Consider the following 7,743-nt stretch of genomic DNA (forward strand, 5'->3'; position numbering starts at 1 on the left):
GCCGTGTCCCAGCCGCTTCGTGGGGCTGTCCCAAATCTTGGGGTTTGGTGCCGAAAGTGCGTTTGCGCGTAGTTCTCGGTCTCGACGTGCAGCTCGTGGTCTGTAAGTGTGAAACCAGCACAGCTGAAGGAGGCGCGGGTCAGGCTTCCCAGTCGTATTTTCCTGTTTTCATCCTGATTTCTAGGGGTTTGATGCTAGGTTTAGTGCTGAGGTACGTTCCCTTCGCGGGCTCGCTCGGGAGAGGGAGCAGAGGAACATTCTTCCCTCGAAGTGTACGGGAGAGGAGCGAGCGTTGAAAGGTTATTTCAGGTAGTTCCGTAAACGGCGTGAGGTTCGGTTTGTGGGACCCATACAAAATCTTTGGGAAATAAGCAAACAGTAGCCTTCAGGAAAATTAAAACGGTGACTTGAATAAAAATAGTTGTAAGGTAGTTTATGAGCACTGCTAGATTTTTTTTTTTTCTTAACTTGCTGAAGAAATAACCCCCACAAAACATGTAATAATTATGTAGAACAACTGGTATATAATTTTCTTAAATGAGAAGTACTGCATTTCATTTAGAAGTACCGGATTCTAGAACATGGCTTTTTTTGGCCTATGGATTTGATAACACCAAACGTGAAATTCTTGTATTTAAATAACCTCATTCTCTAACTTGAAAAGTGCCGTTATCGATACAGAATTTGTGAAAAACAGTAAAACCGATGGTAGATTATTTTGAGTACTTTTAAAAGCCTGTTAAGGGTAAGGGCACTCATTTTTACTCAAAATATTTTGGAGTACTGTAGAAGTCTTAAGGAATATTTGAGTTGACATGAAGTTTTTTTATTATATTGTTCTAAGCATCATGTAAAGAAAAAGCACAAAATGAAACCAAAAAGGCTTAACGGGATTTTCGTCTGGTTACGTTCTGCTGTAGAAATAGTCTTTCTCCAGAGTGGACTTAGCATCTCGTTGTGCAAAAATTGACTGTGGCATATGACTTCGTGTCCACCCACCCCGAGAGTAAAAAGTAAAAGTCAGAAATGGCAGATGCATTACCAGGTCTTAATTATGTCCTAAGAGAAAGATAATCGTCTGGGTGCACTCATAAAGACTTGATACTCCTAACTGTCTGCACCACTGAGAGAGCAAGCACATCTGATTGTATTTGCCTGTGCTGTGTGCTTTGAAAAATTAAGGAAAGACGTTGTTAAGCCTGGTAATTCCTCCTTGTCCTGTGGATTTATGCTTCAGGAACGGCTGAAGCTAAACGTTGTGACTGAAGGACTTAATTTTCTTTGTAGTTGTTCAGCACGTTTGTTATTGTTAGTCCCTAGGAGCAGGAGGTAGGTCCAAATTTCATGCTTTATCTGTTCAGTTTTGATGGCTGGCTGACGAGTGAATCTGATGGGTCTGCTGATCTCTGTGGTCAAGACTTCTGAAACACAGAACACGTTCAGCCTGTGGTATGGATCCGGTCCCTATTGGCTGGTCAGGAAAGCAAGCTTCTTACTAATGGAAACGGAATCCCTTGCAAGGAAGCAAACCTGCCGAATGTATTCTAAAATAGCCTGTTTGATCCTCAGTAAGCTGTCAGTTGGTTCTGAAAGTTGTGCCATCTCCAGGTGTCCCATTGCACTCAAAGTAATCGTGAAGACAGTAAACCTCTGCCTCAATATTCTGTATATTTTGCGGTCGTGTATCTGTTGGTGTACTGTGATATTTTGAGAGAGATCTAGCGTACAGCTTGTGGACAAGGGTAGGCTGTCCGTACCTGTGCATCTGGAGTGCTCTGGAGCTTTGACAAAAGCACTATTAATGTCCTGAAGCGAGGTGTCGGGACTGTGGTGCGTTGAATCTGGTTCCTCTTTTCAGAAGTGTTGATGGGTCGTTCCCATCTTCCCCGCTCCCCCTCTTTTGGTTGGAGGATCCTGATTACGTGAGACCGCTGACTAGAGCGTGTTGGGCAGGGTATGCTGGTGTGTGTAAGTTTTCAATTTACAACACTGTTATAAAACCATAATGCCTGTGAGAAGTAATTTATGAAGAGATCTGGTTCAGCCTGAAGCCTCAGAAAATTGGAATGGTATTTATTGGAAAACTGATAGTCTTTGAAGAACTAGAGGAAATGTCTTCATGCTTGACTTAAAGCATGGCGTGCTCTTGCTGAGCTGGTGAGCATTTAAGCCATTGATTCCCCCAGCCCACATTTAGTTCCAATGTAGGGCTTTTATTCCTCCTTTCTGTAGAGCGGTGAATGGTTTGAGCCACAATCATACTAAGGACGAAATTTTTATCAGTGAATCGTCAAGACGTCTGGAACAAAGCAGCACACATGGCTCAGGACAAAATGCGAGAGAACTGTGGGTAAAGCATTCGTGTTCAAGGAGATCCAGCTATGGAGCAGATTTCCAGAAGGTAGCAGGAAGAACTGAATCCTGAATTGTTTAGAAATCTACATTTTCTTTAAAAATATATGTTCCAGTGGAAGAGCAACTAAACTAAAACCTGTCCTGACAAACAAGCTGCTACTTACTGCTGTGGTGACAAAACCAAAGGAATAATGCAGTCTGATGCTGCGACGTTACCGGGCCTTAAAGACTAAAGACTTCAGGTGGCCTGAATTCCACTCAAGCCCCTTTTCTCAGTCAGTGGAGAAATGTAGGTGTTTTGGAGAGCAATTCCGAGAATTTATGTAAGATGCTGAACGGGGAGCTGCCTGAAAGCCAGCTAATAAGAAATAGGAGGCAGAAGGATTTATGTGGAATTTAGGCCATCTGAATATGGCCCTAAGATGCGACTTAGTAGTACTAAGTAAGGTGTATTAACACTAAGAAGACTTGGCTTCAATTTCTATCCATTTCATCTGCTGCTGATTACTAAGCAAATTTACCATTTAACCAGCTATTTAAGGGTGGGGGCTTCCTGGTTTTGTTTCCTGGCAGGAGTAAACCCTTGCACCAGCACAGCCTGGGGCCAGCCTGGCTGGGGAACAGCTCCGCTGAGAAGGCCCTGGGGGTCGTGGTGGACAGCCAGCCGAGCACAAGGCAGCCGTGTGCCCTGTATTAACAGCAGCACAGCCGGTAGGTCAAGTGAAGCGATTATCCCCTTCCACTTGCAACTCGTTAGACCACATCCAGAATACAGGATCCAGTTGTACCACCCCCCAGGACAAGGGAAGTGTTGGTAAACTGGGGTGAATTCAGTGAAGAGCTACGAGATTGTCTTGAGGTGTGAGCTTTTGCCTTGTGAGGCGAGGCAGAGGGAGGTGTGCCTGTTGTTGAGCCTGGAGAAGAGGCTTGGGGGGCCCTTCCAGCATCTTTGGGGAGGTTTTCAAGAGAGAGCAAAGCCAGGTCCTTCCCAGCGGTGCGTGGTGGGAGGACAAGAGGTAGCCATGCGCCGTAGCAGGCATGAACTTAATTCAGAGCGGTCTGTGCCTATTAAGGCATTTTTCACCGTGAGACCAGTCGAGCAGTGGGACTTGCTGCCCAGAGAGGTTGTGCAGTCTCCTTCCATGAAGGTTTTCAAGATCCAACTGGATAAAGCCCTGAGAAAGCAGGTGTGATCTCATGGGTGACCCTGCTTGGAGCTGGAGGCTGAACCAGAGGCCCCCTGAGGTCCTTTTCCACCTGAATTATCCTGTGGCTCTGTTTAGTTTCTGCCCATGGAGCAGTTGCAGCGGAAGTTTCTGACCCAGCTTATTGAGGACTGCATGTGGTGTGGCAGTGCAGGTTTACTCACCATACTTGGAGGAATATAGGAAGCACTCAAGCCAATCTTAAGCAGCTTAAGGCTTTATTTGTTTAATTGTGCAGTTAGAGTTAGAAGAACTGCTCTTCATCCTGAGATCCTGATCTACATCAGGGTTTGCCATGTAGTAGGGCCTGAAGGGCTCTCAAAAGTTTCAGTACTTTGCTTCGAGATACGGATTGGGATCTAATGATTTCGAGGTTGTTGAAGGAGATGACCTGGACAGGGCCGTATCCTAATCACACCTCCTGAATGGCTATTACTAAATCCAGGACTATAGGGGGGGGAAAAAGTGCAGCTCTCTGAATGAAGCTCAAATCTCTTTCTCTATCACCTTCTAAGTCAGTTAGAGAAAAGTTGTTCAAAGTTCAAAATAGTTATAGACTCAGCCCGTTTCAGAACTTGCAACAGTCTTTACTGATCTTTGGGAAGGAATTACTCACACGTGTGTCCTCTCGTTCCTTAAGGCAGCCTGCAGCTCACGGGCAGTCAAGGTGCTGACTTAGTGTCTCTAATCTTGGAGGAGGAGGCGGCGGCGGCAGTTTGTCAGGACATTTGCATTGGGAAGTCATGTTTCTCTCAGCGTTCATGAGTCTTGCTAATTACAAAGATGTGCTAGTTAATTACAATATCTGAAATGGGACAAGCTGGCTTCTCAAGTTTTAAGAGTTTCCTGAAAAGCAGGAAAGATAGGATTATCGGAAGTTACTGACTTAGGGATTTTCACTATTGATAGTGGAAAACAGCAATAACAAACTGCAAGCCTTTTCCCACTTCACTTAAAAATTGGAAACCTAGTGCTTTGTTTTTTCAGGTACTGTGTAAGTATCGTTCTTACCCTGAGTGCTTGTATGTACTAGATGAAACCGGTATGAGACCTGGAAGGGGAAAATAGGTAATAAAGATTAGAAGTGACTTGCTGAAGATTAAGCAGCAGAAGAGCAGTAGCACTGCACTGCCAGATCCAGCTCCCCATCTATTTGCTGTGTTACGTTACTGTCCATGTAGAACATTCTCTCCTCCTGTGATAAACTCATAAGGATCCTGTGAACTGAACGCTACATAAAAACAGTTTTTCTGCATCTTTAGAGGAAAGACACTTCTGCCTTTCCCTTACTGCTGTCTGGGAAAGGATATGGAACATGCCTCACTTTGTTCAGGTTGACTACTGAGACGTGTGAGAAACCTCGACCAGCTGCAGGAAGGTTTTGCATGGGTTCTTTGCTTCTTGACCAGAAGACTTCAGAGCAATTTGTGCAGTATCATACATCAGCATGCATGATGACATAAGGTTTATTGGATCGGACATACAGGATGATTTCTACCAACCAAAGTTTTAAGACAGTATCAGAATATAGTCTGTGAAACAGTGGAGCATGGTCTGTGGTTGTTTCACCAAAGCATTATTAAAATCAAAGTTTATGGTCTCATTCTGTGAGAACCTATGAAAAATGTGGGAAGTGGAGCACGTATGGTTAGTTCTTAAAAGTTAGATGTGTGTGTAATTTGTGTTTGGTAAAGAGGATGTCTGTAGTCTTGTGTTTGAAGTATGTGGGTATGGAGAAAGGCAGAAGGGAACGGGAGAAGCAGGAGGTGATGGCTTTGCAGGAGGATTTAAGTGGTTACATAGAGAGATGCATCTGCTTTTTTCGTCTGCAGATTTTGTAAGAACTTACATGTTTGGTGAGTGCTGAAGAGGAGGGAGGTAAGGGAACAGGCATAGGAGGGAGACAGCGGTCCCAGTAATGCTCAGGCAGGGAGCGTGATTGTCGATGTGGCAAAACGCGGGGTCAGTCTGTTCCGCAGCAGTAAGTCCACAAACTACTTGGAAAGTTCTGTCGCCAGGGCTTGTCAGTTATTTATAGCTGCAGTTTAATTGTTTTGATGAAGTATTGCTGCACTGTATTGTTCTAGGGAAGCTGTGACTAGAGAAATGATTTTCCTAATGGACGGCTTTGAGATGCCTAGAAAATATTTTCCAGTTCTGCAGTGCTGATAACCATGTAGATTTTATTTTATTTCCCCCCCCCCTTGGGGGAAGGAAGATGCTTATGGAGGTTTTTATATAGTTCTCTTACAATCTGCACAAATAGCTTAACCTGGTAACATGCAATACTTTCAAGAACAAGGTACAAATCCGCTTTCCAATCAAGCGTAGCAGGGCGGTGAGCTCGTGCGTGAGTGTCCCAGCCACAAAGCCAAGGTGTTAGTGGGAGTTGGAAGGTGGTGTGAGGGTTTTTGATCAGGGGCGCTGACTAAAATAGGCATTCATAAAGAAACTTGTGGCAACTTTTGTTTTCAAAAATCTGTCATTTACCAATAAAATAAGTTTAATTTTAAAAAAAATAAGTACTCTGTCCACATCCTGTGTTATGTATTCACATATGCAGTTGTGGCCAGGCCCAGGGTGTGAAAGAATGGAGAGATCTGCTAGCCTGACTTTTTTTTTCTGTGCATCTGTAGATATGTATACACCTAAGAGTACCTATATACGCATATATGTATATATAACAGGGTCTAAGAGTACAGTGGTTGAAATTGTACATATTTTAATTACATCATTAAGCTTAATCTTTCATGATTCTTTTGGGGATATTTTTTTTTAAATGCAAGACTTCTTTTGGTTTTTGAAGTGTTCATGGCTCATGAAACACGAAATATTTTATTTCTAGTCTTCTAGAAATATTTAATAGTTTATTCTGGACTTTCAACTTGTATTAATCTAATCTGACCATCTGTGTAACATAGACAAAATATTTTGCCTGAGAATAATCACCAAATTCCTGCAAATGCTGTTGGTACTATGGCACCTTTCTTTTTTTAAAAAGGTCAATGTTCTTGTTTTAAAAACTTAGCGGTGAAGGCTCTACCCAGCCAGGTACTTCAATAATTTGGTCGTGTTTAGATAATCAGAGTCTAAGGGTGTGTTTGTTTTCCCTGAATGGAAAACCAGGATTCCCTTCTGCCAAGAACTCCATCTACCTACGTAGTATTTGTATACGGATTCTGAACTACTGACTTGAATTATCTCCTGTGAGGACTTAGTTACCTCCTCCCCTTCATCCCCTCCAGTCCATATCAGCGGGCGCTGGATGTTGTCCTCTGACTTTCAACACCTGCGTTTGTAACTTTTATTTTTAAGGGTGACACATAAGGGCTTGGAGCTGAGGACCGTGCTTCTTCACATAGAATAAAATGGCCTCTAATTTAATGAGTCCTTGTTTTGCATTTGTTTCATGTTATGCAATTGTTGGGCATGTTCATAAGTGATCCTGCTTTGCTTTGCTTACAAAAAAGAGAGAGAATAATAAGAAGAGAGAAAAGGATATTTTTTCCAGTGTGATGGAGGAGAGAGATTGTCCTGATACTCTGTTACTTCTAAGGTTAGAAAATAGGATGATAACTCAAATGAGCAGGGTAGGCATCCTTACGCTGTACTTAAATTCCAGTGCTGGATTTTGAACAAAGGAGTCATTTCTGCAAGCAGTGTAGATATAAAACCTAGATAAAGTAGCTCTTTAGGAAAACACTGCATTTGAAATATTTTCTTTTTCCTTTGCTGTTTCTTTCTTTTGTAATATTGTATTCCCCACTGTCCCTTGAATTTCAGAGCAGCCAAGAGAAATAAAAACCTTATAAAGTGGTTTGCAGTAAAACAGCCTGCTAGTCTTTCTGTAACTTAAGCTTTTGTGTGACTCCCCGTGGGTCACCCCCCACTTTCTGAGTGCAAAGAAAGAGTGCTGTCTGCCCGTAAATACATGGGGGAATGAGGTTGAAGCACTAGCAGCTGAAACCTGCTTCTCTGGTAGCCTTCCCTGGACTTATAAAGTGCTCAGTTCAGGAACCGTTTTGGCCAGCTTTCATGTTGGAGAGAACAGGACCGTGCGTCTGTGACAAAGGTGGAAAAGTTACTGAGTAAGTGGCTTCCAGGTGACATTCCTTTTGGCAACTCGGTGTTTATAGTGCCATGCTTATATCCATAGGAAACATTTGTTTAAGTCCTATTTCTG

General features: G+C 43.0%; 1 protein-coding gene across 1 annotated transcript in view; it reads left to right on the plus strand.

The window, feature by feature from the left end:
- Nucleotides 1–235: 235 nt before the first annotated feature.
- Nucleotides 236–7,743, plus strand: part of ACSL3 (acyl-CoA synthetase long-chain family member 3) — a 49,616-nt gene continuing 42,108 nt past the window's right edge. Inside the window, exon 1 of the mRNA XM_009325049.1 lies at nucleotides 236–309. The gene's annotated coding sequence lies outside the window, so the exon portion shown is untranslated. The remainder of the gene's footprint in view (nucleotides 310–7,743) is intronic.

Source organism: Pygoscelis adeliae, unplaced genomic scaffold (assembly GCF_000699105.1).
Source record: "Pygoscelis adeliae isolate BGI_AS28 unplaced genomic scaffold, ASM69910v1 Scaffold155, whole genome shotgun sequence".
NCBI classification, from domain to species: Eukaryota; Metazoa; Chordata; class Aves; order Sphenisciformes; family Spheniscidae; genus Pygoscelis; species Pygoscelis adeliae.